Consider the following 9,693-nt stretch of genomic DNA (forward strand, 5'->3'; position numbering starts at 1 on the left):
TATAAAATTCTCAATATATGTCCATCTACCAAGATGATGAAGGGCAAGTTGGCAACACTACTCTAGCAAGCAAATTCGTAATGAGTACAGATAAACATTAAGAATTGTGATCCATGATGCGCATGTGTAGCATGAAAAGGCTAACTGCACCACCATCCATAATGGCGTTCACTACAGCGATCTCCAGGCTGAAGCTAAAAGGGTAAGGAAACGTTTAAACAAAGCTTTGTTACGTTTTTGCCTCCACCTCCTGAGCTGAAGTAGCCAGTCTGTCTCCCAGCGTCCTAGATTTCCATGGGGTGAAGAAGCTTGCCTTAAGGATGTAAACATTGAGGTGGTGTGAACTTTTTAGTAAGGGTTATGAACCTCAACTTTTTGGTCGGATAGACTTTCTCTGAAACAAGCCAAATAAAGTCACTTTCTAGCTGTTTGTTAATTTCCACTATAGTGATCAGAGGTAGAACTGTGCTTGTTTATAATGTCTCTGACCAAGTCTAAAACATTTGCTCTTTTTCAAGTAAAGAAAGGTTGGGAATTTATGTGCCAATGAGTGATGAAATATTACCTAACATCATGACCATTTCGTTATAAATTCATTAATAAATAACATTACTAGATAGGCTTTATTTTTTAAAACCCCCAATAGTGCAGAGTTCACTGGCAACTTCTGCCAATAATAAAGCAACTATATTCAGCAGTTTGAGAATTGTCATCACTTAGGAACAAGTTTAAAATGCCTCAATGAACTGAAATCTATGCCTTAGTCAATAGCTTGCATCCACATAGATGTTACCACTTCCATTGTGTGTTGTGAAGAAGTACATTTCGCCAAGATCTTTAAAATATTTATTTATTATGGGAAATGTTGACGTGCCCCACATGTTCACTGAAGTACATGCAGGCTTATATAAATTAAAACGATCATATCCTGATAGAAAGTAAAGCAAAAAATGATTTTACAGCAGGTCCCATGTGCTACTTTCACACTCACAGAAATGCAACCTATCACTAGACACGAGTACTGTCACTTGGGCAATGTCTAGCCTTGTGCAAATGTAGACATTTAGGGAGTATACATTGACATAGTATTGGTCACACCCACTACATGACAGCCCTTAGGCTGATGATGGGTTGAGTGGGAAGGAGATATTTGGGGGGGTCCTATACCTGTAAGTTCAGGATTGTGGGGGGCTCTTCAGCAGTGCAGCGTGTAGGATGCTTTTGCTTGCTCTGAAGATATTAGGGCTTCCATTTAAGTGTAACCTGCTAAGGTGTAACCCATTTGAATTCACATCTTATCTATTTTTGTTTTCTGTGTAGGAAAAATGTCACATACTTTGTCAAAAGATTTTTTTATAACCAGACTACTCTGTGTTTTGTTTTATATGAAAATAAAGAAAACTACTATACTGTTACTTTGTATTTATGAAATAAAATGTAGCTTTGGTAGGCCAGTAGTTTCTTGCACTGGCTTCTCTAATTCAACAATCATATCACAGACATTACAAAGGGATCTCTGATGAGTACCGTATTTTTCGCTCCATAATACGCACCTGAACTTAAGACGTGCCTAGGTTTTAGAGGAGGAAAACAAGAAAAAAAAAAAATATTCTGAACCAATGGACTGCAGACATAGTGCAGCAGATGACCAGAGACTGCGGATACAGTACAGGAGATGACCAGAGACTGCGGACCTTTGGGGAGGGAGGAGGAGCATTTTGACAGGTAACCGCTACAACTTCTGTGGAGTTGTCCTCCCTTTAGTGTGAGCACCCGGCTGATAGCGATTCTCACGCATGCGCAGTGGGCACCCGGCTGTCAACTATACTTCAAGTGATTAGCATGCGTTTTAAGCATCCAATACACATTTTTACGAGCACTGACTATTGTATGTTTATATGTCTATGCACAGCAACCACTGCAAGGGAGGATTTTTACTTTGCCTGGAGTTGGGCTTTAATGTAGTGTTGTTTAGTTATAATAAACCTAGTTTGCCAGCCATTTCCTGCCAGCCAGCACAGCTGCATTAACCCCCCCCCCCCCCCACACTGCCACCACTGTGGCCGAGAGGAGCCTATGCATCATCCCAGCCTTAGAGATATCAAAAGTCCACATGTGACTTTCAGACTGCATATTGTTGTTTGGGAGATCCATTCCTTTAAAGTGAAACTCATGTTTTGTTGGAGAAATGAACATTCTTTTATCAGATCAAATACAATGATCAGCATTAACTTTAAGACTACTGACAGGTAAAGTGAATAACATTGAATATCTTGTTACAATGACATCTGAAAGTCAGTGGGTAATATTAGGCAACAAGTGAACATGTTGTCCCCGAATTTGATGTGTTAAATTTAGAAAAAGGTAAGTGTAAGGATTTGTGAGGCCAGGGCCAAATGGTAACAGTTAGACGACTGAGTCAGAGCAACTCCAAAACTGAAAGCTCTTATTGAATATTCCCAGTCTACAGTGGTCAGGACTGACCAAAAGTGGTCCAAGGAAGATGAACTGGAGACAGGGTTATGGGTGGCCAAGACTTATAGAGGAGCTACTGTAGCTAAAATTACTGAAAAAGTTCCTGTTGGTTCCGATAGAAACATCAGAACACACAGTGCATCACAGTTGGTTATGTATAGGGCAACATAGCCACAGATGGTCAGGGTGCCCATGCTGACCTGTGTCCACAGCCAAAAGTGCCTACAATGGGCACATGAGCATCAGAAGTGGACCACAAAGCAATGGAAGGTGGCCTGGCTTGATGAATCATGTTTTCTTTTACATCATATGGATGGTCGGGTGTATGTGTATTGCTTACCTGGACAAGAGATGACACCAGGATGCAGTATGGGAAAAAGACAAGCTGGTGGAGGCAGTGTGATGCTTTGATATTATATATTATCACCAGCTTTGGGATTTTCTATACAGATAAAGCAGCTGTATATCAATTACCCTACTGGGTGTTTTAACTAGGGCTTTTTTCAGCAGGAACGTGGGGGAATGCAGAGGCAGTACCTCCAGAAGTGAATATATGTAATGGCAAGGGATGTTGGGGTGTGCTGGAGGGTCTATTGTTCCTGGCTGCTGGGGGTTTACTGCCACTGGGGAGTCTATTGTTGATAGGAAGTCAATTATTGATCGAAGGGGTCTATTGATGCTGGATTCTGGGAAATCTGTTATTAGACAAACACACTTTTTCTCTAGCTCTCTCTTTCTCTCTCTTTCTCTCTCTCTATTTTTCTCTCTCTCCCTCTTTCTCTCTCTCTCTCTCTTTCTCTCCTCTTCAAAATGTGATGCTGTGATCCCCCTTTTTACATACAATGGAGAGTGTACACTTCCTAGTTCTTCCTGGGTTTGCAATGGCGTCACCTCCATTTACATTCCAACGCGTTTCAGCACTCATTTTTAATAGGTGTACCAGGAACCCATCACCATGCTCCCTTTATACCAATGAATTAACCCTTCCTTGCTACTACAATGTGACTACAAGCCACATTGTTAATAGATATCCACCCATAGGCATACGGGCTCCAAATCACTCCTAACCTTAACCAGTGCCCAATCGCGTTATAGCCAAAAGACGGCTACAGTGTGCTCTGCGAGTTATGGGAGGCCATCCCAGAACCACACCCTGGGCACACACTGTGTGCAATTTGAGATTGTTGTGCCCTTCGGACAAAGCTGATTACATTAATAAGGAACAGGCCAATCACAGCTGCTTTTACCATGTGACCAGCTGTGTCCAATCACAGCTGATCACCGGGTAAATAGGAAATGCTGGTTATCAGCAGTCCTCTCCTCACGCTGACAGGAGAGCCGTAAGCAGCATTTCTCAAAGGGATATCTACACTGATCATAAGGGCACTGATCATTCGTTTCCTGGTGATCAGTGTAGTCCCATCTGTGCTGGCAATCAGTGCCCATCAGTTGAATCAGTGCTGCCCATCAGTGCCACCTATCAATGCCCATCAGTACCGCCTAATAGTGCCCATGAGTGCCACCTATTAGTTCCCATCAGTGCCGCCTATCAGTCCAGCCTATCAGTGAAGGAGAAAAATTACTTATTTACAAAACTTTATAACCGAAACAAAGAAACACTTTTTATTTTCAAAAATGTTTTGTTTGTTTAGCAAAAAATAACATCCACCCACTGGCCACCCCAAGCCCCCATGCTTCGTCATATATGCTCTTTTTTTAACTGAGGATGAAAAATCTCAACCAACTGTGCTGCCCACACTGACTTATGTATATTCTGAGGGCAAGTTCCTGTTGCTGTCAGAATAAACAGGTCGGTGCTGCAGCTGAATGGCATTCCTGCAAAGAAAACAGCAATGGTTAATAATAAAACAGTAAAACTGTAACAGTAGAACAGTAACAACAATGACAACAAAAAATTTTTTAACTATTTTTGGTTTTTAAAATTTTTTATTTTTGGATTTGTACTTTTTTATGCTTTTATTTTATTTTTATTTTTTTTTAAATAACTTTTTAAAACAGATTGTAGGGTCTCTCAAAATGCGATAGCCAGTTTCCTGACTACCTAACATCTTTCGAGACCCTGTGTAAATATGTGCCCTGAACTGTGCCGTGCTGTACCCTATACTAATACTCCACTAGTTTCTGGTAGCAACGGAAGCAGTCCTTGAGGCAGAGACCAGGTTGGCCAGGACAGGAGGGACAAAAAAAGCGGGCGTCATGCCTAATTCCATATCTGCTACAGACACAACATCTTTTTTGGGGTGTCTTTTGGGTTGGGGTACCAGGAATGGCATTGGGAAAATGGCTCTCATGCAGCAGCCTAACTGCATCTGGGTTGGGGGTCTGGATACAAAAGGGCCGTGATGATCTCTTCCTGGAATTTTAGGAAGGATCCACTTCATTCAGTTGCTTTGTAAAGCACAAAAGCATTATATAGAGCCAATTGAAATAAATTAACAGACACTTTTTTGTACCAGCGTCTGGCTTTTCGGGAAACTAAGTATGGCTTTATCATCTAGTCGTTGAAGTCCACCCCTCCCATGTTAAGGTTATAGTCGTGGACACAGAGGGGCTTCTCAACAACACCATGGTAATTTGGATGGTTGCGTCTGCGTGAATGGAAGACCGAACGAAAACATCCCGTTTGTCCTTCCACTTCACTGCGAGCAATTCTTCATTTCTCAAGCAGGCTTTTTCCCCCTTTCTAAGTCGGGTATTTACAAGCCATTGGGGGAAGCCCTGGCGATTAGGTCACACAGTGCCACATGTGCCAATTCCAAGATTGTACAAATGTCTAAATAGTGGCACGCTTGAATAAAAATTGTCACCGTGTAAGTGGTACCCCATATAGAAAAAGGATGACACCAAGTCCCAAACTATCTTTCCACTGCTCCCCATGTAGTCTGGGCATCCGGGGGGGCTTCACATGGCTATCTTTTCCCTTGTAAATCCGAAACTTACATGTATAGCCTGTTGCCCTCTCGCAGGTCTTATACATCTTGACCCCATATCTGGCACGTTTGCTGGGGAGAAATTGTTTGAAAGCAAGGCGGCCAGAAAAATTAATGAGGGACTCATCAACAAAGATTTTTTGCTGGGGAATATAGACATCTGCAAATTTTTGGTTAAGGTGATTTACGACGGGCCAAATTTTGTAGAGTCGGTCAAATTCCGGGTCACCCTCAGGATGACAGAGTGTGTTGTCATTGAAATGCATAAAACGCATTATACTCTCATATCTATGCCTGGCCATGGCAGCGTAGAACACGGGCATATGATGAATCGGGTCTGTGGACCAATACAACCGCAATTCATTTTTTTTAGTAATGCCCATATTGAGGGTTAGGCACAAAAAAACTTTACATTTTTGAAACCGTAATGGGTTTCCATGTTTGTGGTATGGCAAGGTTTGAATTTGGGTTGGCGACGATAAACTGTTGTGCATATAAATTGCTTTGATCCACAATCAATGCATACAGATCTTCCGTGAAAAACAGCTCCAAAAAGTTAAGGGGAGTAATTACATTTACTGTTTCCACCTGAATTCCGGGTTGGGCAGTGAATGGGGGAAGTACAGGTGCTGCAGAACTTGTGGGCTGCCAATCGGGATTTGCAAGCACATCCGGAAGGATACTAGAGGCTCTACGGGCCTGTGCGCGAATTCTTGGTGGCTGCGGGACACTACTTGTGCACGCCACAGCACCAGCTTGTACTGCACTTATGGGACTCACCATGTCAGCAAGTGACGGTATGTGAAAGACCAGGATGTACTAGGCCGCTGGTGCTCACCAATTTGTCAGGTATGCCTGATCTTAGCAGGGACCTCTTCTCCATCCTCTGAGCTATCTGTCAGGGTGCTGCTGCTGTCTACAGGTTCGTATTCTGAGGCTGATTGTGTCAGGGACTCTTCCCTTTCTCTCTCACCTGACATGCTCAGAATCCTGTAGGCCTCTTCGCTAGAGTACCTTTCGCTGGACATTTTGGCCACTAAATTTATAGGTACCTAGCGTGACTGCTTGAACCTCTACTAAAAAATTTACCGGCAAGTGTTAGCAGAGATCAGGCCTGATTCTGCGAACACTGCGGTTTTGTGTGCAATGTATCAAGTGACAGTGACCTACTGACACTGCACTTGCTGGGGTGGGGGGGGACCTAAGCGTAGGGGCTAAACGCAGGTGCTGGGGCTGATCCCGCTAACGCTGCATTTTTGGGGACACTATACTAATGTGAACACTGGTATAGTGCTGATCTGATCAAAGATATTGATCTGTTCAGACACCATACTAGCAATGAAGGTTTATTGTGTGAGTGCGTTCCTGGCAATCAAGGGGTTAAATGTGATTACTGGTGTACTGATGGGCAATCTGAAGCTATCTGGGAGGGGCACTAACTGACGCTAATGCTATCTGAAGTCGCTGGTGACAGTAATACAGTGATCAGCAAAAAATCTGTACACTGTACTAATGACACTGGTGACAAGGCAGTGAAGTGGTTAACTGGGGGGGGGGGGGGGGGTGATCAAGGGGTTAAATGTGTCCTAAAGTGTTAAAGTGTTCTAACTGTGAAAAGTGTGCTGCTTTTACTCACTGTTGTGTTGATTCTTCTCTCTGGGATGGAATGTGCCCAGAGGGAGAAAATGTCATCACTACCTGTACCTGTGTAAACACAGGTACAGGAAGATCCCTGATAGGACCATCACTGGCCTAAATCAGATTATGATCCCTTGGGGATTAAATCACGGCACTCCTGGGTCAGCGGAGGTGCGCGTGCACTCCTTTGGTCCGTGGGAGTGCGAATCACATATATATATGTGATTTTGTGCACACGTGTCATCCTGTAGCAGTATTTCTGCTATAGGGCACCGCGGAAGTGGTTAATAGATCTGCTACAGATAGCTTGGTGCTGGATATCACTGCATACCTTCAGAGGTCTAGTGGAGCCCATGCCTCAATGGGTCAGGGCTGTTTTGGCTGCAAAAGGGGGACCTACTCAATAAGAGGTAGGTGGTCATAATGTTATGGCTGATATACAGTACGTACAGTGGGTATAGAAAAGAATCACCCCCCTTTAAAAAAAATCACATTTTGTTGCTTTGCAACTTGAAATGAAGACAGACACAATTTTTGTTTTATCTAGCTGTATTTGTGCAATTAATAACAAATGAAAGATATTACAGCAACATATCAGAAAAATAAACAAAATCCAAAAACAGAATCACTGAGCTGGAAAAATGATCACCCCCCTCCTAAATATAAACTAAAGCAGGTGTAGCTAATCACTTTCTAAATGGCACACAAAGCCATTTGGCTTTCGACTGTAATCAGCTGGGGTCATTTTGGTTAGCTCAGCATGAAAAGAGCTTTCCTTGAGCATTTCAGTCCCTGGTAGTGCAACTGAAGCAAAACAATCCACTATGGTGGCAAGGCACTGTCAAAAGATGTCCAGGATAAAGTTGTGGACAGGCACAAATCAGGAGATGGCTACAAAAAATATATAAAGGCTTTATCAATACCTACAAGCACAGTGAAGTCTATTATTAAAGTGTTACTAAACCCAGGACCCTGCATTCACTATATCTGGTCTCCCACAGTACACACAACATGGAAATGTAATTATTTTAGTAAATATAAACTGCTAAATACCTTTTATCATCAGCAGCTAGAACAGTCTGGTGACTTTCATCAGTGTTCAGCAGAGCACTGCTGATCACATGCAGTCTCCCAAGAAAAGAAAAACTATTAGAATAGTTTTTCACATTTTAGAATGGGGTGCCTCAAGACTCTCCATAACTTTAGAGGGTGCCTCGGGACTGTCCATAATTATAAAGGGTGCTTTGACTGGAAAAAGGTTGAGAAACACTGGCCTAGGCGATTTCTTCATTATACAATTCCCTAGGACTCTATCGCCATTGGTTTTCCCAGGTGTCTTTGGGAAGCCTAATGGTGAAGTCTTGCGGTATTTCTTGACTGGAAGTTACATTATCGGGAGGAATGATTGACAGGTTCTCATAACAATGGGATGGAATCTTCCATCGCCGCCGCCATTGTTACAACACAGTGTGCCGTGTCCTTACAGCGCAAGCGCGAGATCGGGAGGTGCATGCTAAGTAGCCAGCTGCACCGAATCCAGAAGAAAGAAGGAGCTGGCTTCAGATACGCACACTAGTAATGGCCGCTGCCTGCCGGGATCCTGCTGAGAAATGTCACATTTACAAGTAAGCAAACAACATACACTTAGAACACTTTCCCAATTATATACTGCAACTGAAGAGAATAATGCAGGTGCTTTTTGTAGAAAAGTGTCGAGGAGACTGGAACTCTCCTTTAAACCCCATTGAAAATATGTGGAATGACTTGAAGACTGCAGTCCACAAACGGTCACCGTCAAATTGATCTGAACTTGGGCAGTTCTGCAAAGAAGCGTGGGCAAATATTGCAAAGTCTGGATGTGCAAAGTTAGTAGAGAAATCCCAACAGACTAAAGGCTGGAATTAAAGCAAAAGGTGGTTCAACAAAATACTGATACAAGGGGGTGATCCCTTTTCCAACTCAGTGATTCAGTTTTTGATTTTTCTTTTTCTGACATAGTGGTGTTAAATATTTTACTTGGATGTTATAAGTTGATAAAATACAGCTGGATAAAACAAAATCTGTTTCTGTCTTCATTTCAGGCTCCAAAGCAACAAAATGTAATTATTTTGGTTCTTTTCTATACACCCTGTACATGGATTTAGATCTGTAGAAAGCTTTATTTCAGATCCTCATCTGCATTTGTCAGAACACTTCTCAAAAGTGAGCACAAGGAGTCTGTGTGTGTGTGTGTGCCTTCTCTTCTACAATCACATAATCGGTCCCCAGGTTTTAATAAAATACATTTCCTCACTCCGACATCCACCATTCTACCTGAACATCCCTGCAGAGATTCTTGGTGCAGGACCTGGCTGCGGATGCTTGAAATGTGATTCTAAGGCTTCATGTACACTGCAGCTGATAAACTCACGTTTAGGAACTGTTCAGCATTATTTTCAGCAGCCCCTGAACTCTCCCTAATGTTTTCCTATGTGTCCATGTACACTATGTCGTTTACAGTCGTTTACAAGCAGTTGAGTTTGCAGTCGTTTTTTTGAACGCACCAAACTTGCGTTCAGGAGTAGATTTTATCAGCGTTTCAAACGCCAAACGCTTGTAAACGCGGCTAACCTCGTTTATAAGTGTTTGC

This window comes from Staurois parvus, unplaced genomic scaffold (assembly GCF_062004578.1).
Source record: "Staurois parvus isolate SC_StPar_1 unplaced genomic scaffold, SC_StPar_1.0 ptg000276l, whole genome shotgun sequence".
Taxonomy (NCBI): domain Eukaryota; kingdom Metazoa; phylum Chordata; class Amphibia; order Anura; family Ranidae; genus Staurois; species Staurois parvus.